Genomic DNA, 23,735 nt, shown 5'->3' with positions numbered 1-23,735 from the left:
ATATAATTATCAGCACAGGGTTAGTTTATTTTATTTTATTATTTATTTATTTTTAAGATTTATTTATTTATTTATTTATTTATTTATTTATTTATTTATTCATGATAGACATAGAGAGAGAGAGAGAGAGGCAGAGACACAGGCAGAGGGAGAAGCAGGCTCCATGCAGGGAGCCCGACGCGGGACTCGATCCCGGGACCCCAGGATGGCGCCCTGAGCCAAAGGCAGGCGCCAAACCACTGAGCCACCCAGGGATCCCCACAGGGTTTAATTTTATATTTTATATTATTTATAAAATAATATATATTTTTAATATATACATAAAATTATTTATATATATAATATATAAATAATATATATAAAATTATTTATATTAATTAATTTAATAAATGTTTTATGTCCCTGGAATTCAGCTACTTAATACAGTGTGGAGCTCTATTTACACTGGTGTTGGAATGTCCCCAAGTAGATTATTAAGTGAACAAAACTCCCAGTCATAAAGTAAATAAGTCGAGCAGCACCAGATCCGAGATGACGGCCAGCAGGAGGCTGATGAAGGAGCTTGAAGAAATCTGCAAATGTGGAATGAAAAACTTCCGTAACATCCAGGTTGATTAACTAATTTATTGACTTGGCAAGGGCTTATTGTTCCTGACAACCCTCCATATGATAAGAGGGCCTTCAGAATCGAAATCAACTTTCCAGCAGAGTACCCTTTCAAACCACCGAAGATCACATTTAAAACAAAAACAAAGATCTAGGGATCCCCGGGTGGCGCAGCGGTTTAGCGCCTGCGTTTGGTCCAGGGCGCGATCCTGGAGACTCGGGATCGAATCCCACGTCGGGCTCCTGGTGCATGGAGCCTGCTTCTCCCTCTGCCTGTGTCTCTGCCCCCCCCCCCCCCCCACCCCGTGACTATCATAAAAAAAAAAATCCGAACATCGATGAAAAGGGGCAGGCCTGTCTGCCAGTAATTAGTGCTGAAAACTGGAAGCCAGCAACCAAAACCGACCAAGTAATCCAGTCCCTCATAGCACTGGTGAACGACCCCCAGCCCCCAGCCCGAGCACCCACTTCGGGCTGACCTAGCTGAAGAATACTCTAAGGACCGTAAAAAATTCTGTAAGAACGCTGAAGAGTTTACAAAGAAATACGGGGAGAAGCGGCCTGTGGACTAAACTCTGCCACCACCGATTCCAGCGAGCGTGAGCGGAGACCCAGAGCAGCGCATTCAGACACCCCGCAAAGCAGGACTCTGCAGAAAATCGACACGTGCCGCCTGGCGTTTGCTTGTGGCAGTTACTAACTTTCTACAGTTTTCTTTCTTTCTTTCTTTCTTCTTTCTTTCTTTCTTTCTTTCTTTCTTTCTTTCTTTCTTTCTTTCTTTCTTTCTTCTTTCATTTTTTTATTTTTATTTTTTCTACAGTTTTCTTAATCAAAAGTGGTCTAGGTAACCTGTAAAGAAAGGATTAAAAATTTAAGATGTTCTAGTTCTGCTTTCTTTGTTTTAAAAATCGCTGCTTCAATCTACTTTAAAATAATGGTGTTTCTTTTCTTGTCCCAATTGATCCAAAACCTTCAATTTACACTTAGCCCTTAAGGTTAAAACAAACAAAAAGGTTGCAGTTCCCCTGCCCTTACAATTCCCACTTTCTTGCATTTGGTTTGTTTTTCACTTATTCACTTCTCCCAGACCCAGGACTATCTCTTCCGCAAAGGAGGAGAAAATGCTCCTGGCGATTCTGGTGGCTTCCCTACTCCCATGTTGCACTGCCCTGTGTGGGAGTTTGTTCAAATTCTCCTGGCTCCAATTTATAACATCCTTTTAAAAAAGATTAAAAACAAGCAAACCACCACTCACCACCCCTCCACCCCTACAAAAAAAAAAAAAAGCGGCGGTGAAAAGGGAGGCCCAATTCTTATGTAAAAATCTGGCCGGTATTAACCACAATAACGTTGATTAAATGGGCAAGCCCTGATGTCTGTGTGCCTGATTGAATTTCAGCCTGGCCTGGCCTGCTTGGGAAACCCAGGTCTGGGCCAACGCCAGAGGAGGGCCTGCCAACCAGAGGATGCTGTGCACTTGTGTGAGGAATTTCTCACCAGAGAGGCTCCTGAGGCCAAAGGTTGACGCTCCTCCCTGCAGCCACTGTGCAAGATGTGCTGGTCACTGCAGACAACTCTGAAGCCAGGATGTCCATGTGAAATTCCACGCTCACCTGTCACTGAGCTCGCTCTCCCAGCTCCCCAGGGCAGCGCAGCCCCACCGCGACCCTCCCTCGGCACAGTTTGGCCCTTTGCGGGGTTGGAATTGGCCGGACTTGGCTGTAGCCAGCAGCAGTCTGGGGGTGCCGGCGCCCTGCTGGCCCCTTCCTTCGGAACAGCCGGCCAGCCCAGAAGCAAGACCGCCTTCCCTCTCCCTCTGGACACACAGCCTTTGCAGAGTCAAGCTCCACTTGAAGCTCACTCAGTAATATCCTTTACATGTGTTTTATATTGTTTTGACTGCCTTTTTTTTGTAGAAATAAAAATTGACCTTAGAATTACAAAAAAAATAAAGTAAATAAGTCATGGGATGTAATGGTGACCATAGTTAATAATATTGTATTGCATATTTGAAAGTTGCTAACAGGTCTTAAAAGTTCTCATCTTAAGGAAAAAAAATTGTAATAGTTAATAATATTGTATTGCATATTTGAAAGTTGCTAACAGGTCTTAAAAGTTCTCATCTTAAGGAAAAAAAATTGTAACTATGTATAGTGATTTAGCCAGGCTTTCACAATATATGCAAATAACAAATCATTATGTTATACACCTGAAGATTATGTAATGTTATAGGTCAAATATTTCTCATTAAAAAACAGATAACACCCCCCCCAAAAAAACAAGACATGAAAGAATTTATCTAGTATACTTAAAATTGTACAAATAAATCAGAATTGTATATATCATTTGTAGGAATGCATTTTTATTGGAAAGATAAAGATTTCTTTAGAGAAATTAATTCCTGGAAAAGAGACTGGGACAAAGGTAAAACTTAAGTTTTTTTATTTTGAACAGTTTAGTTCGTAATCCTCTGCATGTACTATGTTTATTTTAAAAATGTGTTGGTAAACTTTGGGACAATTGGAATAGTTCTCAATACAGGCTATTTATTAAAGCAAACATCACACTTTGAAGTGTTTTAATTATTATTTTTTTCTTTTCCATTGTGCTTCAGTACAGTTTAAATGACTCTGGTGATAGTTACTTTTAGAAACATTCCAGAATTTTGAAGGGCAGAACTTAGTTTGAAGGGCTTGCTACAGTTTTTTTTTCCCTAAATAATTTATAAATGTCCTTCTGAATATGTGACAATAACTATATAACCTTGTTTTTCGTGTATTTTCAATAGTCTCTAAGGGACTGATAAAACACCAATGAAAAGGACTGCACTTTTCATTTTTTTTTCACTGAGAAAGAATAGAATTACCAGCTCCCTCCCCATATATAGATTTAAAAAAGAAATGATCACAAGAAGCTGTTTCCCTCCTTGGGCAATCGCTAGCCAGATAATGGATGGAATCAAAAAGATTGGTAGAGATGTTCATTTGGAGAGAATCATTACTGTACTCTGAATCTCTCCACTCCATTTCCCGGAAATTGGAGGAGTGGGGTTGGGGTGAGAACTACACTGTAGCCCAAACCCAGTCAAGGGACTTCAAGGGGACCATTTGAAATGTGCTTCTTGCATATGAGGACTAGAGTCTAATCTGCATCTGATTAAGACAAAATGCAATTAGGACTAGTTTTGATCTTTCTTGGGAAACCAACATCTCATCCAAAAGAATGACATTAACTTCTTTGGTATTGGAGCCAGAAGAGTTCTGCTCGGATTTGCAGGCTTTTCTTAAATTTACTAGAGTAAGAGTTGCTTGAGTCTTTTGATGGACCATGCTGTGCTGTGCAGGAGAGAAAGCCTGCGTGTGATCCACTTGGTTCTGTCCACAAAGACTGCCCATGTGGAAGTCTCAGCAGAAGGAAGATAGAGTTTATAGAGTTTAGAGCTGGATGCACAGCCTTGGTCATATGCCTGAGTCAAAGGAACAGCAGAAGAGAGGAATTCAAGAGGGAGCCTCTATCTTCAAAAGCTTATGACTGTTCTAGAGAGAAAGGATCCACTTTCACCATCTCAGAAATCAAAAGCCCAAAGCTGCTTAGCTATGCATGAGTCAGCCTACCCCAGTCCCCACTTGCACAACTTAACACTGTAGCTGGAAGGGAGCTCAAGCTAAGTCAAGTTCAGAGTTTTTACTGGCTTTCTAATTACTGCATGCATTCTAATTACTGAAATAAATTACTTTCAATGATTAAAGTAATAAGCAGACTTTTAAAATTATCTTAGTAACCAGAAGGCCAGTCATGGGTCTTCCAGGTTTTTAATTGAGAAGCAGGATAAGATTATCCCTACTGAATAAAGTTGTGACCAAAATTAAAGTGTCATGATTGTCCCACATATGAGCTAACATTAATTAAAATTTTTCTAGGATTTTAATCTATGCTGTGGTTGCAAGCCATGAGTCCATTCAGGCCTGAGTGGGAGAGCTATTCCTTTGACTACCTGGGTGATTGTAGTGAATTATTTAACTTGTATGAAACTTGGTTTGTGTGTTCATAAAATAATTTGGAAATATTCCAAATATGCAGAAATGAACAGAGAATCACTACACTACACAGCCCCAGGTAGCATTAGTCACAGCATGGTTTATGTGATCATCTCTCCAAGCCATAGTGTGGTACTCAGCTGCTCATCTGTCTATGATATCATTGTTTTTAGAGAATGGATATAACAGCTTCATCAACATATTAAAAGTATGCCAGTCTTCTTTAGATATATCTTAATGGAATAATAACTACAGTTAAAATATTACATTTACATTGAGACTGTGTATATCTTCTGATCATACCTTTCTTATCCTGTCATAATTTTCTGTTCATAATTACTACATACTTTTATAATACTAATAAAATCAACATACAATCTTGTTTGCAAATTTTAAAGATTTTTTTTTTTTTTTAATTTTAAAGATTTTGACACGTGGGACTCTTGTTGTATTTACTGGTAAGAGTGTTTCCTTCTCTGGGATCCTGCATCTCTCGATCTCTACACCCTCAGAACCTGAAGATGCAAGTTTCACAAATTCCTCAAGCAACCGCTAGGAGTGATGGTAAGCAGAGCCATGCTTACTTCTAGCCTCTACTCCTCAGACCCATGTGTTCTATATATTGTAAACACAGTGCCATAGAATGATCATTGTTTCTGAATGCATACTACAGCTCGATTGGCATTGTTTTCATTTTGTATTTCTGAGCTGGCATTCGGTTATGCTTTTCAAAAGCTGTTCCATCACTTTATCTCTCTAGTTAGAAGGAACTTTTATCCCTTAATCCAAGGTAAACATAGGCACCAGTGCAATAGTGGTTGATGGTGTGGGGGTCTAGGCCACCTTTCCATGCAGATAATTTGTATATTCTGGCCTTGTTTATGCTCCATACTGGATACCCCACCTGCAATTTTTAATGGGTTGCTTTGAGGATTACCTAACCTTATGGCTAGTAGCGTCTGATAGATCATTAAACATGTTGGCTATTTCTGGTTACAAAGTCAGGTGCTCTGTCTCTTTAAACAGAACCAGGAGCTGTTTTTCTAAGGCTGTATATTTCTCTGTTGCAGATGGTCTGTATCGTGACTCTCTCCCTGGGGCTAACCATAAACTACACATGTAGTCTTTTTCCATCTGTGATACCTGTACCATAGGTATCATCATATGGATCAAGTGGCAGGATGCTTGCACTTAGCCTGAATCCACTTCCCAGCCCTTTCCTTTTTTAGTCACTTGAAGTGGGAAGTTTTCCATGTACCTTGGTAGATGGGATAAGGTAGTATTTCCAAATGAGAAAGAGAACCTAGATGGCTTCTAGCTATTGGTCTTTGTTCTGAGCAGTGAAAGATGAACATTGTGGTAGCTTCTCCTTTATTTTGGGGAAAATGTCATGGCATACCACAGATCACTGGATCCCTACAAATATCACTGGAATTTTCGTAGGATTTATCTCCCATTCTGTGGAGTTCATCTGTTTTACAAAGCCTTTGGTATACTTCTTACTTACCTACTCCTTTTAACAAAATTATATCCATATAGTGAACCCCCGTGATGTTCTGTGGGATGACTAGGTCATTCACGTTCTTTTATGATAGTCCAGGTCCAGGACTATGTTATAGTAGATGTAGCATAGCCCTGGTCTAAGAGCATATATATGTATTTTTATCTTTTCCATATGAATAAGTATTACTTCTGGGTACCTATTGGTTTGGACAATAATGCAGTTTTCCAGATCAGTGACACATTGAGGTCATGCTATATATAGCTCTAGCAAAAATAAAATATCTGGCACTGAAACTGAAATTATGACTATTACTAATTTGAGTTTAGACAGTCCAATGTTATTTTCTAGATTCTTTCTTACCTTTATTTTTGATGGGGATAGGATACATATTTATTACATCCTTTAGGTCTTTAAAGATGGTATTAATCCTGTCCATTGTGTCTGGGTGTGTGTGTGTATGTGTGTGTATTTTAAACATGTACATATATTTGGCCAGGGAGGGATGGGACAAACTTCAAGTGGGCTTTCCCCACTATGATCATTCTTATTTTGCAAGTCAAGGAAGAAATATGGTGGTTGTATTAATTTCCAAGTATGTTCATTCCAATTATACATGTGGGAGCTGGAGAAGTGACCATGGATTGGACCCATGGACCTACTTCAAGTCATATCTAGACCACAATTTTATTAGTTATCTGGCCCTGATAGGCTCTTATCATCCTATTGAGAGGACAACTGATGAGACTTCAGAATGCATGATATCATTGTCAACTCAGATCTTCAATCTAACAGCCCTTGAAATGTCTAGCTAATCTCGTTTCCTTAGTGTATGACTACCTAAGTGGCTGTGGTTCCTTGGGGGAAGGCCTGGGAGAATCATTACCAGAAACATTTGTTGTAATATATTTGTTCTCCTGTTGACCCAGTCTCTCCTTAAATCACTGTGTTCCAGGTCTGAAAAATTAGTTCAAACTAAGTCTGAAAACTAGATCAGTAATCATTACTTTTATTGGACTAGCTGGCCTCAGCCTCCTGATCCTTGATTTAATATTTTAAAAGTAGAGATTGAGCAGTACTCTTGATGGCTGTTCTTCTATCTTGTCTCTGGGATGTCTAAGGGTTGTTTCACCTGGCTGCCATTCTGAACTTTCTGCTTATTAAATAATTGTACGCTCTTGCTTATTTCAGGGTCCTATGATCCCCATTTTATTAAAGAATCCAGTTCTGTAATTCTTACCTTCAGATCATCTCTACAGAGACAGTCTCTGTAGGCTTCTCAAAGATGATGGGGCTTCTCCCACTGGTGCATTTTCATCATTTTAATAAGCAAAGTATTCTCTGTATCCCTGTGGCCCTGCCCTGGATATAGGTTTCTGGAATTGTGTAGCGTATCTAGCATAGCATCCTTTGAAATTTTCTACCCTTTATCTTACCATTTACTAAGGCAATTCTTCCATTTCTATTCCTTTCAGTACCAGCCATAGATATTTGTAGTTTTTTAAGAATGCCACTCTAGCAATGAGTTTATACCATCTCCCTGTATGCTGGCCAGTATGTGAAATCTTGCATTATAGAAAAGTGGTAGCATATCAATAGCCTCTCATTTATCTAATTTCTTTATCCCCTCCACTGCATTTATCTCTTTTAGGATCCCATTCCATAGAGACTTTCACAGCTCCTGCCATAAATGTTGGCTTGATACCATATGCATACTGGGGTACAATCTGTCTCTCCTTTGAGCAGGTCTAGCACTTTCTTTGTCAGTTTATGTTGTATCTTGGCATTTACTATATCCTGGTGACCAGGAAGAGAGGTGGGGAAGTCTTGAGGGGGATCATATTTATTGTACAAGGGAGAGCAAACCCTCTGTTATCTTCATGCAAAAAAGGAAAGCAAATCCTTATCAGGCAGGAGTAGGCCACTTGTTCAGGCTCAGATGCTTCAGAGTGATCTGAAGTTTCAAAGTTTTCAAGAGCATCAATCCAATCCAGATATCTCCATCTCAAATCTCACAGACTAATTCTTTCTCCAATAGGTCCTTGGAGTACAGACTTTTAGGTATGAAAACTTAACTTTCTCTGGAGTGCTTTACTCTTCTAATTATGTCCTGGACTTGACCCTCAGTTTTTCTTGCTCTGGCTGCTGGAGATGATAATTTTTTGTATGCCTCCATGGAGGCCTTCTGACTTTCACACTTTGCTTTAGAGGTTGGTGATTAACCAAGGTTAGCCTTTCACTATGTTTCTACAACAGAATGCACATTCTATGCTCCTTATAATTGCTGGTCCCCTGAAACTCCAAAGTCCTTACACCATTCTCTTTCATTATGGGCCCATTAGAGTACTAGTGGTGAAATTTAACAACTGGAATGTTACAACTTGTTGGGGTTGTCAGTACTCCCCCTAATGTAGGCGATGTGCTCTTCTTTTCCCCCTCATTGTCGTCAGTGGGTGACGACAACCGCATTATAGAGTATACTTCATAAGACCACTCTTAGCAATAATTGTAGTGTGTTGGGCTTGAGGAAACAGATTCTGAAAAAGACATTATCTTGGATGGCATTTATGTGGGAAGGAACTCCGAAACAACACCTAAAAAAGAAGAAACTTTGGAGCAGGCAGAGGGAGAAGTTTATTGGTGATGTAGTTACCATGGAGGCTGCCTCAGATCCCACGGGGAGCTTTGACACAGAAATGGCCCTTCAGAGATGCCCACATTGAGGCAAGAGGCTGAGATTTTGTACCACCACACTGACTGCATTTGATGTGGGTTACCCATGAGACAGGCAGGAGCACAATTTTGGGCTGCCTATTTATCTCTGCTAAAGTGATTCTCACGGAGGGAAAAGCCTACAGCAGCTAATATTCCTGGCATCGTGGAAAATACCTGCATTGGTCCTGGAGGATTATGCTATAAATTTTTTGTGAACATGAACATGTCTTCATAAGGATTCTTTAATCTTTTGTCCACATTTTACAGATAAGGAATGTGCCAAAAACTTGGGTAACTAGCCTAAGTGGATATGACTATGAAGTATGGAAGCTAGGATTCCAACCCAGGCAATCTGACTCACAGACTCCCAATCACTGTCTCTTGCCACCCTAGTCACTACCTTTAAATGACTATATATACTAGATTGTGTAGGTGAATGGTATGGCCTATGTGAAGTATAGTATACTGTGCCTCAATATGCTAACGGGTGTGGACAGAAACCACATTAAGAGGCTTCTAAAATCAATGCTTGCATGTTTCAAATTTCAACTGTTTTTCTTATATACCTAATTGAAAGATACCTACTTGTGGGGACCTGAAATGAAGACAAGGGCATTAATTGTTATTTGATATGCAATGGATGCTTACATAAATTCTTGATGCTTTTCATTCTTGCCCTGTCTACACAAAGAGAAAAATATTTTAAAGAAGCACAGTTTAAACTCTATTTACTTTCATAGCACAGTTTAAACTCTATTTACTTTCATAGCAATTTTCATAGATTACCCTGCTCCATGATACACCAAGCAACTGACCGACATATACACATAGTGCATACACTATATATACATATATATATACACTATATAGACCACTGTACATAAAACATTTAGAATAGTCATAGAATGCAGTCATGAGAGGAAAAATGTAATGATAGAACTCACTGATTATTTCAAGAGGAATTCTAGATTTTTGAGTGAATAAATAAAGAGATAAAAAGTATTCCAATTTGGGGGCTCCTGAGTGGCTCAGTCAGTTAAGCATCTGACTCTTGATTTCTGCTCAGGTTGTGATCTCAGGGTCATGAGATTGAGCCCTGTGTCAGGCTCCATGCTCAGCATGGAGTTGGCTTAAGATTCTCTCTCCCTCTCCCTCTCCCCACTCATGCTTGCTCCCTCTCTCTTTCTCTCTCGATAAATAAATAAAATATTTAAAAAAGTATGCCAATTCAGAAAGTATATTCTAAAATGCTTAATTGGAACTTACATTGGCCATGAAGTTTTAACATCTTTAAAATATATCTAAAAATAATTTTTCTATTTATCACTTGTAACCAGTATTAAATCAGTGGTGAAATTGGTAAAAGTGAGTGCAAGACAAAGTCTACTGTGCCCACAAAAATGCATGTACAAGTTTGATACATAACAAGAATTCATTTACCATGACTTGTTCATCACTCAAAAAAATATCCAATGGCATTATTTTTGATAAAAATGTAAACAAATGATGTTCATTGGCACTTTCTCCAGTAATGGAAATGTTCTGTAATATACAATTATTTTTATCATGACACCATATCTAATGATAAGATTTTATTTAACTTAAAAATAAAGACTTTTAAACATCTCTATGGGTTAGTTTAGCTGGTACAGTTGTTACTACTCATAGAGAAGCTCAGTCTGCTAGAAATGGAATATTGTAAAATGTAGACATGGGTTTTCTTATATCCAATCACATCTCCAGTCTTAAAACTTCAATTGGTTTATATGGAGATGTTATTGTCATTCCTAGTTATGTTGTCATGATCAGCTTTGAAATTTAAATTTCAATGTTTATCTGGACCTGCTTGTCCAATATGATAGCCACTAGCCATGTATTTCTATTGATATTGAAACTGAAATTAATCAGTTTAAATAATATTTAAAAAAATCACTTTGACAGTCATACCAGCTACATTTCAAGTACTAAATAGTGAGAAAGTAGAGCTATCTTATCTTGTAGGCTAAAATTTCCAAATAGTTGGAAGAAGTAGCTAGGGGGCGATGTGGGGCTTCTTGTTTCTCATTCTTGTAAAGTGGGAACAATTTGAGGATTTTAAAGGTTAATGTGAAGCAGCCAGCAGAGTGCAAGAGGTTTGTCAATACAGGAAAGAGAGAGAAAAATCAATATAATAAAGTCCTTGAGAAGGTGGGAAATAATGAGGAGAGCACAGATAAAGATATTAGATGTTGAAAATAGAAAGGAGATTTCATTGTAAACAAGAGAAGGGCGGAGACCTGGGGATAGGGGTGGGAAGATGGATTGTAAAGTCAGTGACAGGAATTTGAGGAAGTTTTTTCCCTCAGTACTTATGTTCCTTATGAGCTATGAATCAAAGAATCTTTTGGGACTCACAGGGGATAACAGGGAGGTCAGAAGCTGGATATGGTTGACAATATAAATCAGGTGACCAGTGGGTAAAACAGCAAGACTAAGGAAAAAGTCGTAGCATTGCTGGCTGGCAATGCATGAGGGCCCCAGGTGAGGTTGGCGATGATCAGATTATAGTTTCAAAGGTGGGATGGTGGTGTGACTTTCCTGCAGCTGTCAGCAGCCCAGTGTGGGTTCAGTGAGTGAAAACAGTTGAGTTACACCAGGATTAATTAAAAAAAAATTACTTTCCCTCAGGTGCTCCGTAACATCTGAATAACAGATTTCAGATAAGTTGCAAGAGTTGGCACATGGAGATGTAAGAAGCTCAGCTGAGCTGGAGGAAGAACTGAGCTGCCTGGTGGTAGAGTGGCCAATTAGAAACAAGCAGCCCCAAAATGAAAGTAACAGTTAAACCTTTAATCACTGTGATAGTATAAGAGGCTAACCCAGAAAAAGTTCTGACTCCCACTCTATTCCATTTAACCTGTGGTTGAGGGTCTCTGGTTTAGGGGCGGGTAGACCAGCACAAAAGTAAGGATCCTATTATTGACGAGGGAACCCCAAACAAAAGGTTCCAGCAGTTTTGTTGACCTGGGGGGCCAAGGAAGGATGGAGAAGAATGCAGACCCTTGAAGAGCAAGGTTAGCCAGGAGCCTAAGTCCTTGCCTGCAACACCCCACAGCACCTGCAACGCGTTTGCTGGGCATCAAGTCTGGTGCAGGAGGCAGTGCTCCCGCTCCCAGAGGAGGCCTGGCAGGTCAAATCTTTGTGATTGCTTGCGTTTGGCCTGATAAATCACACGTAGTTATTTTGGTCTGGAGCCAGGTTGCTCACATGAAGCTTATAAAAAGGGTGAAGAGCAGCTGTCTGTGTGCTGGAATTTCCGACAAAAGGTCAAAAAAGTCATGTATTGGGAAGTTTTTTCAATTTGAAGTTATTTCAGAGGTGATGAGGCAGATTGGGTCAGATAAGTCAAAGGTTAAGTCAGACAGTCAGGTGTGCTTCCAAACTGCCATGAAATCAATCTGAGGATTTGTTATGAAGCATATTTCTAAGTCTCAGTGTAGACTCAATGATCGGCACATACATGCCCACTTCAAGCAAACAGCTGGGGGATTTTGCTGCCAATATATGACCACAGGTTTAGAAAAACTGTCTGTTTTAAAAGTATGGGTGGATTGGGGCACCTGGGGGGCTCAGTTGGTTAAGCGTCCAATCTTGACTTCAGCTCAGGTTGTGGTCTCAGGGTCCTGGGATCCAGCCTGGATGGGGTCTACAGTCAGTGGGGAGTCTGCTTGAGGATTCTCTCTCTCCTCCTGCCTGTCCCCCTACTCACACACGTTCTGTCTCTCTCTCTAAAAAAAAAATAAAATAAATCTAAAAAAAATGAAATAAAATAAAAATATGGGTGGCCATATATAGAGTGAAAATGAATATTGTCAAACATGAGATCATCACATGTGAGAGAGGTATAAATTAACATCAGAAGCAGAAAGGAACCAAGAAACTTCTCAGCAAGGAAGAGGGAGAGGAGAGGAGAGGAGAGGGGCTTAACTACTGATGACATTAGAAAAAGCAGGTAACACTAGCTCACTTTCTACTTTCTAGTGTGATCATAATAATAGTGCTAGCAGCATCCTCTGGATGGCTCTTCTTTTTTTTTTTTAAGATTTTATTTATTTATTTGAGAGAGAGAGTGCACAAGCAGGGGAGCAGTAGAGGGAAAGGAAGAAGCAGGCTCCCCACTGAGCAGGGAGTCCCATGTGGGGCTCCATCCCAGGACCCTGAGATCATGACCTGAGCTGAAAGCAGATGCTTAACCCACTGAGCCACCCAGGTGCCTCTGGATGGCTCATTTTATACCCATTTCACAAACTAGGCCATTGAGGCTCAGAGAGTTTTAGAGACTTGTCCAAGATTGTCACAGCTAGTAGGAAAAAATCACATTCAGTCCGCCTATTATGCTGCTCCATATCCTCAACTTTGTCTCTCAATCAGCATGAAGTGTATTTGGCTTCCTTCCCTACGTACCTCTGATAGAATAGTTCCCCCACAGCAGAAATCTAGAGGTTTAATTCAAATCATTTGCAGTGATTTGGCCTTGCTCTTCTTGTTTTCCTTTGTTTCTCCTGCAAGCCTGTCATGTTGGACAACCCCCTCTTTGAGGTTACTTTCTGTCTTCCATCTTTCTCGCAGGGACATTGACTTTCTCTTCTGACCTCTTTTGCAGCAGGTTCAACAGTCCGCAATAAACATACAAACAGGGATGCCTGGGTGGCTCAGTGGTTGAGTGGCTGCCTTCCACTCAGGGCATGATCCCGGGGTCCTGGGATCGAGTCCCATATCGGACTCCCCATAGGGAGCCTGCTTCTCCCTCTGCCTCTCTCTGAGTATCTTATGAATAAATAAATAAAATCTTTAAAAATAAATAAACACACAAGCAGACACTAAACTAACATACTAAAGTCTATAATTAGATAAAATTTCAATGCATGATTTTTTTTTTTAATGGAGATGGTCCATTTCTAATGGAAGACCAAACAAAACTGAAGCTTTGGTAGCCACTATTCATTCCTTTTGAAAACAACATTCAAAAGTATATCTCTTTTGAAATTTTATACCTTCACTATTATTTTGAGAAAAGTCACATTTTTAAGCTGAGATTTCACAGGGGATTTAGCATCTACCCATGGATCTGTGAACACTTTTTACTGTATTGATTTGTGACTATTTTAACAAGAAAAAGTAGGCCATTTATTTTCAAACCGATAGAGTCGATTCACTACCCAAATAAACACAAATTTTTGCATCCCAGTTATTTTCAGAAAATCAATGTAAAACTGGAATTTGCCAAGAGAAAGAAAATGAGTTAGCTGGATGCACACTGAAATAAATCTTTATTCTAGCTTAAAGCTGTTTGCGTACATGCTCCTAAAGCGGATCCATAGCAGACAAATTGGATTTCAGATTGCTTTAACTTCAGCAAATAGACATTCAATTGTCTTTCTCAAAGAAAGGATATGTTTGCAAAATAGCATGTATTTATAGGCTTCTCAAACAAAAATCTTGTCACTGGCCTACTACCATGATTATTATTTACGGTAGCTTTTTTTTGAAATGAGAGAAGGATTCATACCAATTCAGGCACTGTCTCACTAAATCTCCATATCAGGGTGCCTTGGTGGCCCAGGTGGTTAAGTGTCTGCCTTCAGGTGAGGTTGTGATCCCAGGATCCTAGGATTGAGCCTCGTGTCAGGCTCCCTGCTCAGTGGGAAGCCTACTTCTCCCTCTCCTTCCTACTTGTGCTATCTTTGTCACTATCTCTGTCTTTTTCTCACTCTGTCAAAATAAAATATAAAATAAAACAATAAAATAAAATAAATGAAATGAAATTAAATTAAAAAATATCTCCATTTATCAACAAAGTTGATCCCTGTGAAGATAAAAAGGTTTGGCATAAACCCTAGTATAACTAACTTGGTTTTTGGAAACTGAACCCTTGGCTTTATCTAACCAGATCATTAAGAGGCCCTGCTTGGCTTTCAGGAGGCAATGCATACTTTTAATTTTTTTTTCCTGTGTGGCATTTTAGAATACCCTCAAATTATTAAATTTAGGATTCTCAGGTTAGGACTTCATTTTATACCATGGAATTGAGAAATAGTAATTGAAATGCAGAATATTTTTCAAAAGTTTTTTTGGTTTAATTAATCCATCAGATATTCATAGAAAAGTATGGGAGATAAAATGACTATTCTTTTTTCTTTTTAAAATTTATTATTTTATTTTTTATTATTTAAAAAATATTTTATTTAAATTCAATTAGCCAACATAGAGTATAACACCTAGCACTCATCTCATCACATGCCCTCCTTAGTCCCTGTCACCTAGTTACCTCATCTTCCCCACCCACTTCCCCTTCTGCAACCCTTTGTTTCCCAGAGTTAGGAGTCTCTCATGGTTTGTCTTCCTTTCTAATTTTTCCTCACTAAGTTTCCCTCCTTTCCCTATGGTCCCTTTCAGTATTGCTTCTTTCCACATATGAGTGAGACCATATGATTGTCTTTCTCCGATTTACTTATTCACTCAGCATAATACCCTCCAGGTCCATCCATGTAGAAGCAAATGGTGGGTATTTGTCCTTTCTGATGATTGAGTAATATTCCATTGTATATAGAGACCATATCTTCTTTATCCATTCATCTGTCGAAGAACATTGTGGCTCCTTCCACCATTTGACTATTGTGGACATTGCTGCTATGAACATTAGGGTGTAGGTGTCTCTGCGTTTCACTACATCAGCATCTTTGGGGTAAATACCCAGTAGTGCAATTGCTGGGTTGTAGGGTAGCTCTATTTTTAACTTCTTGAAGAACCTCCACACTGTTTTCCAGAGTGTCTGTATCAGCTTGCATTCCCACCAACAGGGCAAGACGGTTCCCCTTTCTCCACATCCTCTCCATCATTTGTTGTTTCCTGTCTTGTTAATTTTAGCCATTCTCACCAGTATAAAGTAGTATCTCATTGTGGTTTTGATTTGTAGTTCCCTGATGGCAAGTGAATGTGGAGCATTTTTTCATGTGCTTGTTGGCTATGTGTATGTCTTCTTTGGAGAAATGTCTGTTCATGTCTTCTCCCTATTTCATGCCTGGATTTTTTGTTTCTTGGGTGTTGAGATATAGACAGAGAGAGAAGCAAGCTTCATGCAGGGAGCCTGATGTGGGACTCGATCCTTGGATTCCAGGATCATGCCCCAAGTAGAAGGCTGGTGCTCAACCACTGAGCAACCCAGGTGTCCCTGATGGTTACTTTTTAATCTTTTCAATTATTATTTATTATGATATCATTATTATTCTCGGCTACCACATATAAATAACTAAATCCATTTTACAGGAAACAAAGTTCAATCTGAAATATGCTTCTCTCCCGGTGCCTACTCTAATACTGTCAAATACTACCAAGGAAAGAGGTCATAATTTGATTTCTGGTACACTCTACATCTGTATTACCTAAGCAGTACTTGGAATGTGGAGAATGTGTGGGGAAGATGTCATGACTGAACGAACATACAGGCAATCGTAAGGGCTTAGTACTCCAGTGCTCACTATGGAGAAACTTTTTGCTTGTTTTTGCATTTATTTAAAGGTCAGTGTTACAAACAACTTTGATTTTTTTAAAGTCAGGAATAAATGCTTATAATTTCCCTATCAGAATGCATTTTATAGTAACATCCTGGCATTGATTAATCTTATGTCTTAAAATATCCTTTCTAAAAATTTTTTTTTTAATAAAATAAAATAAAATGTCCTTTATGCCGCTTTTTCTTAGGGTATAGAACTGCAGAGGGATTGCAGTTGAGGAGGTAGATAAATGCAATAAAATAATAAAAGGCCTCAATATTTTGTTATAAATTTTCAGTCTCAGACTGTCTTAAAAATACTGTTCCTCCTATTGTTGTCAATAATAGTCATTTTATCCTAGAGGAGAGCACAGGCAACAACCTTTTTGAACTTGGCCACAGCAACTTCTTGCAGGGGCCACAGCAGCTTCCCTTGAAGGCAAGGGAAACAAAAGCAAAAATGAACTTTTGGGACTTCATCAAGATAAAAGGCTTTTGCACAGCAAAGGAAATAGTCAACAAAACTAAAAGACAATCTACAGACAGGAGAAGGTATTTGCAAATGACATTAGATAAAGGGCTAGTATCCAAGATCTGTAAAGAACTTATCAAATTCAGGGACGCCTGGGTGGCTCAGCAATTGAGCGTCTGCCCAGGGTATGATCCCGGAGTCCCGGGATTGAGTCCCGGCCTATGTCTCTGCCTCTCTCTCTGTCTCATGAGTAAATGAATAAAATCTTAAAAAAAAAAAAAAAATAAATAACCATTAATTACTTTTTCTACATAAGATCAATCTATTATTCTTGGCAACATATGAGTCTGTTTCTTTATTTGAAAGAGAAATAAATGGGTATCCTAGCTAATGGTAAAGTTGGTTTATTATGGTATTTGTCTACCTAAATGATTTTGTCTGTCAAATGTCTTTTGAAATAGAAAAAGAGAAGATCAATACCATTATTGTTGATCAGGTTAGTCCATTTAGAGTTAACTAAAAATTAGAAAACTCTGGGATCAGTGTTTTTGTTTGTTCATTTGTTTGTTTTAGTAAAGTTTAGTTTTAGTTTTAGTAAAGGCCCTACTCTAAGGTTTGGCAAAGTCTAGCCTCTATTTACTTGATTCATGACCTGAAGATACTAATTGATCTTCCATAGTTACCAAGAGCCCTATGAGAAGATAACTTTGAAGAATTTTCTTCAAATTTTGAGGAAGAAAGCTATTTCCTCATTGGGCTCTCAGTAACTATGGAAGCTCTTTGACCATATTTTAGCATATATACAATAATATATTCATAATATACAATCATATGTATATATAGCATCTATTAACATGTATACAGTTTTGTCAGTTAGTGCTTCCGAGTAAATAGTCAATATATAATTTATCAAGACGATAGGTTGAAATGTATTGTCATGAACCTTGTGGAGAAATATCTCCTGACTTGGAACCAAAAAACACTTCTATTCTAAAGTTGTCTACTTAATTAGTTTTGTATCTTTAGATAATTCATTTCTACTTTCTGCCCCCGAGTTTAGTCATCTGTGCTGAATAGACTACTGTTTCACAGATTTATAGTAAGAGGCATATGAGATTATATAACTCAAACCATATAGTAACTATAAGAAGTACTGTATCTATAAGATGGTAATATTATCACTGTTAAATAGATTGATAATAGATAGTATTTTTAAAATATCTATGTGGATGAATACCACATGAGCTTAATTCTCCTACTGAGGATCATGAACACATGATCAGGGACAGGTTAGAGGTGCCTCTTCTGAGTTGGCTTTGCCTCCCTACATCTTAGGTAAAATGGAGTGAAAAACAAAGAAAAATAACTCTGGAAGAATAATGCATCAGGAACCAAGTATAACTTGCACATACATGTGATTATATCTTTAAGATGATTCCTGGAAGTGATAGTGCCATGTCAAAAGTTGATTGTCTCCATAATTGTAATGAATGTCACTAAACTGGCTTTGATAGGGTTGTACCAATTCATATTCTTTCTATTCATGTATCAGACTGCCTTTTACCAATACCTCTGTTGGTGTGCTGCCAAAATTGAGACACTCACTCTAAGTAAAAAAATGATATATCAATTTGGTTTTAAGTTTATCTTATTATGAGAATTATTTTATGTATAGAAGCTTTTGGTCTTCACTTTTTCTGGTGAGCTATATGTTTTGTAAATAATTCTCCCCTTATTCCATCTATTCTTTTTTGACATTTTTCTTTTGATTATTTTAAAATTATGTATAAACAGAATATGTATTTTTGTACTTTAGCATTATTTTTCTACTGTAACTTCTATGTTTTATGTAATTTTTAGAAGTTTTCTCAAATTTGAGGTTATAGGATAGTTGTCTTATGATTTGTTCTAGTGCTTTTATGTTTTCATATATTATATTAAATCTGTCAACAAACTGGGATTCATTCTGGTATAAGTCATGGGATATAAATTGAAATTTATTTTTCCAGCTGATTTGTTAGTTGTTGCAACACTATTTATCATATTATACTTTAAAATATCCAATAGGGATAGTCTATTGTATTATGTAAACTTTATTCACAGATAATTGCTATTTTTATGAACTTTGATCTTCTTTAACTTGAACATGATATACCTGTCCATTTATTACATCTTTTATTCATTCGGACTTTTAAAAATATTTTATTTATTACAGAACGTGTATATTTTCCTATTGAGTTGAAATTTCTGTTAGATGATATGAATGGACTGATCTTAAGTGTAAGATCTATATTTCAACAAATGTTTACATCTGAATAACTATCATCCCAACCAAGATAAATATTTCCTCGGAAATTTCCTAATGTCAAAGTCCAGTCAATTCCCACCACCCAGAGGCAGCCGCTGTTAAATTTCTATCACTACAGCTTAGTTTTAAAATGTTTTGAGATTCGCCCACCTTGTTATGAATAGCAGGATTCTTATTGGGGAAAAATGTTCCATTTTGTGAGTATACCACAATTTTCTATTCATTCTTAGATTCATGGACACTTCTAATAGTCGGATGTATGAATATTCTTTTAACAATCTTTTTTGTGGACTTATATTTCTTTCCGAAATATATAGGAGTGAAATTGTATGCTAATATAATAAGAAACTGCCAGTTTCTAAGGTGCTTGACAGTTTTCCTAATCCTCCTAGAAATATATATAAATAGCTACTCAATTCACCAACATTTAGTGTTGTCAGACTTTTACCCATGTATATGGATGTGTGGTAATATGTCATTGCGGGTTTAATGTGTCTCTTTCTCCTAATTAGTGATATTGAGCACTTTTTCATGTAATTATTGGATACTTGAATACCTTCATTTTTTCTGCGCAACTCTTTTTTGTTCCATTAAGATATCATTTGGATGTGGAGAAAGGGGAACCCTCTTGCACTTTTGGTGGGAATGTGAACTGGTGCAGCCACTCTGGAAAACTGTGTGGAGGTTCCTCAAAGAGTTAAAAATAGACCTGCCCTATGACCCAGCAATTGCACTCTGGGGATTTACCCCAAAGATACAGATGCAGTGAAAGGCCGGGACACCTGCACCCCGATGTTTCTAGCAGCAATGGCCACAGTAGCCAAACTGTGGAAGGAGCCTCGGTGTCCTTCGAAAGATGAATGGATAAAGAAGATGTGGTTTATGTATACAATGGAATATTACTCAGCCATTAGAAACGACAAATACCCACCACTTGCTTCAACGTGGATGGAACTGGAGGGTATTATGCTGAGTTAAATACGTCAATAGGAGAAGGATAAACATTATATGGTCTCATTCATTTGGGGAATATAAAAAATAGTGAAAGGGAATAAAGGGAAAGGAGAGAAAATGAGTGGGGAGTATCAGAGAGGGAGACAGAATGTGAGAGACTCCTAACTCTGGGAAACGAACTGGGGGTGGTGGAAGGGGAGGTGGGTGGGGGGTGGGGGTGACTGGGTGATGGGCACTGAGGGGGGCACTTGATGAGATGAGCACTGGGTGTTATTCTATATGTTGGCAAATTGAACACCAATAAAAAATAAATGTATTTTAAAAAAAGATTTCATTTGTATTGATGTGTAATTTAAATGAAATGCACCCATTTAAAAATGTACAGTATGAGTTACGAAAATTTATACTTTATTGTGACCGCAACTAAAATTAAAATGTAACATTTCTACCACCTGAAATGTTGCCTCTTTCAATCAATCCTTACTCTAAGATTTCAATCAATCTTACTCTATTAACTTCAGAAAACAACTATAAAGAGAAGAAAATAAACATCACTTTAATCCTATCTTCAGCTAAAGTAATTTTTAAAGCTGTGATAGCTATCATATTATTTCTTCTTAATTGACCTTAGTCTCTCTTTTGTATTTGTTTTATATTTTGTCCCAACTTGAGGTTTATACATATTACTTTGTTTAATTAATGCTTAATTATGAATATTTTCTTATTTAATTAATCATTATTTAAAACACAATTGTTAATAGATACATAAAGTGACAGATGTAATATTTATTAACAATTTTCTCCCTTATTCTTTCATTCAAAAACTATTTATTGAGTATTCTCTGTTATAATTGCAATATAGAGTGTAGACATGACATAATTCAGAAGTTGAGTGTATTTATCCTTCCCACTAGCTAAGAGGGGTGTGTATTCCTGATTATAAGTCATTTGAAAAGATCTTTTCATTTTCCTTTGTGTTTATTACTATAAAATAACATGAAGATTGGAATTACCAAGGTGCAAATGTACTTTTAATGAGATGAAAGACATACTTTAGTTTGATGGGATGATCATACTTGGAGGTAGGAATACTCAAGCATGCACAAGTGATAGGATACATTTGTAATTTGATGGAAAAGAGAAAATAATGTTTGAGAAGCATGTAATATGCATTTTATAATGATAGAACAAAGAAATAATAGTTTGGAAGCTCAGATGATTTTACATATATTCATCCTTCAGTGCAAAACAGCAAATAGTTTAAACAGAAAAAAACTTTTGTCTGATCGAATGTTGTGCTAATATAAATATTGTATTAAATACAAATGGTTTGGGTTTAAGTAATCCAACATGTATTTTAGTCCGTGTATCATCTTCCACAAAATATTGTTCCCTGGTTTGATATTTCTGTCCTAGTTTTTTTTTTTCAAAGTAATTTTCAGTGCAAAAGTGTAGCATCTGGGTAGAGTTAATTGGCTGGCTGGATTAGTTGCTTTCTGCTCACTTCATGTTATTGTGCATACGCTGTACTTAAAAGACCATAGCTAAATCTAAGCATGATTAACTATCTGGAAATTCCACAGACACAACAAATTTCTTATCAAACTGCAAATGCTTCTTTGTTTTCCATAAAGATAATTTGGTCAGTTTTTAGCATACTAAAAATGGGGCAGTGGAAAGTTCTGTCAGTTTGAATGAACTGAAATCTTCATGTTCATTAAGTCCAGATATAACTTAATCTGAGCTTAATCTCTTGTGGAAGAGGTCATTTTTTAATATACCAACTCCTTTCTTTTTTCTTTTTCTTATCTCCTATCCCAACAGGGTACCTATTAGAGAAATTCTTCCAGGATATATGGATTCTACAGGTGTGAAGCATTCAAAGATATAACCCTAACAGTCAGGAGGAGGAATCATGACTCCTGCCTGGGAAAGACAGTGACATAAAGAAATCAAAGCAGTGAAAGAGCTTCCTAGGGAAGTTGTCTGTGCGCCTTTGAATGAAAACCAGATGGAAGAAGCAGTGCTCTCAGTTCCCTGAAAGCCCAAGGTAAGTTTCTTCCAAAGTCATAAATGATGCAATTACACTTTAGATGTCTTTGTACAATATTTTGCCTTCTCCTTTTATTGAGGGCCTGAGACTTTGGGATGTATTCAATATAAACTGTTTAAATGAAAGAAAAAAAGAGATAAATGAGTATACATGTTTAAGTAGAGCAATGTTGGTAACAGTTGTCTGTTTTCCTATGTTTGGCCAAATATAATCCCTGAGAACCCCGTTCTTCAGAATTCAAATATGAAAACTACTCAGTATTAATTCAGGCAAGAAATTTCCATGCTGAATCTATGGCTGTATCTATTATGAAGTTTCATAAAGAAATACTGAACTGCCAATTAGTTAGGAAAAGATAGATGTCTTTAAGTATCTCAGTCTAACGAGACCATATGTCTTATAAAACTTCAGCTGTCACTAGGAAAGAAAACCTAGTAGACAAGTATTTATTTAGGTATAAAAGGGCAGTGAGTAATTGGGAGCTGAATGTTCTTACACTTTAAAGAATTCTTACACTGACAAAAGAGAATGATTATAATTATTGTGAAAAATTGGAACTGAATTAAGGTCAGTGTCTATAATGTTCTGACTACATGGGTGTGACTCAGGTCATTATAGTACCTGAGATACATTAGTGGCAGGTGAAAAGACAAGGGAGGACTTGTGAAATACAAAGAAAAAAGGGTCTGACGATAAAGGTGTCTAAACCTTTTAGGCAAATCCATGTGAAGATTTATCTAGGGGAAAGTGGAGTGGATGAGGGGAAACTCACTTGGAAAGTATGGATATTCTAAGCCATTTTCAAAAGCTTTGTGTGAAGGATAAATTTCCAAGGGATCCCCATGGGGCACAGTATTTATAGAGTAATTTGCATCTCAAAGATCTTTCCTTATCTCTATGTCACATCTCATTTTTCTATCAGTTTTGTAATCTAAGCGAGACATCCTATTTGATGGATGGTCACACAATTTTCTGTGTCAGAGCAGGCCCTGAAAACAAACTTGGTCCTCTCCAAGGTCCTATGCGCTTTTCACCACACTATACTAAACAGGATGTTTTCCACATTCTATTCTTTTCTAGGAGTGGAATGTTTCACCTGCCTCCAGTTCAATATGTACTGCAGTTGCCTATTCAGCATCAGAACATTGAGGGCTGCTAGTTTGTCCCTAGCTGAGAGAGTGCCAGAGAGGCTTTGCTCACCTAAGGACTAAGTGTGAGTACATCCTCAGCAATCCACTGATTGCTATTTCTGTGGTGCAAGATGCAAAGGTGGCTAAAAGGCTAGGTAACTGTGCTTCCTAAGAAGCTGTGGTGGACATTGGCCTCATCTCCTGAGAAGAGGCAAGCAAGTGTTCATGTAAGTAATTTACCTCCCCTGTTTAAAAATAACTGTGGCCACTATAATGGGAAAAAAAAAAAGCACCTAATATTAAAAAGAAAAGTGATTTTCTTGGAGATGGGAAAATAGTGTTATGGTTGCTGTAACTTTTTATTTTTTAAGAAGATTTATTTATTTATTTGGGAGAGAGAGAATGAGCAGGAGGGGCAGAGGGGGAGG

The 23,735-nt window shown here is 37.6% G+C and overlaps 1 long non-coding RNA gene and 1 pseudogene across 1 annotated transcript; both read left to right on the top strand.

Annotated features, from left to right (window-relative positions):
* Positions 1–491: 491 nt before the first annotated feature.
* Positions 492–1,271, top strand: LOC125753623 (ubiquitin-conjugating enzyme E2 L3-like; annotated as a pseudogene).
* Positions 1,272–1,423: 152 nt separating this feature from the next.
* On the top strand, positions 1,424–23,529 carry LOC112670120 (uncharacterized). The gene is made up of 4 exons (XR_003142776.3): positions 1,424–2,470; positions 5,068–5,207; positions 21,949–22,174; positions 23,258–23,529. It is a non-coding gene; the product is annotated as an uncharacterized LOC112670120 (long non-coding RNA).
* Positions 23,530–23,735: the final 206 nt, after the last annotated feature.

The sequence above is a fragment of the Canis lupus genome, chromosome 25 (genome assembly GCF_003254725.2).
Source record: "Canis lupus dingo isolate Sandy chromosome 25, ASM325472v2, whole genome shotgun sequence".
Lineage (NCBI taxonomy): Eukaryota > Metazoa > Chordata > Mammalia > Carnivora > Canidae > Canis > Canis lupus.
Note: the sequence above shows the minus strand (reverse complement) of the source record. Positions and strands in the feature narration are given on the sequence as shown.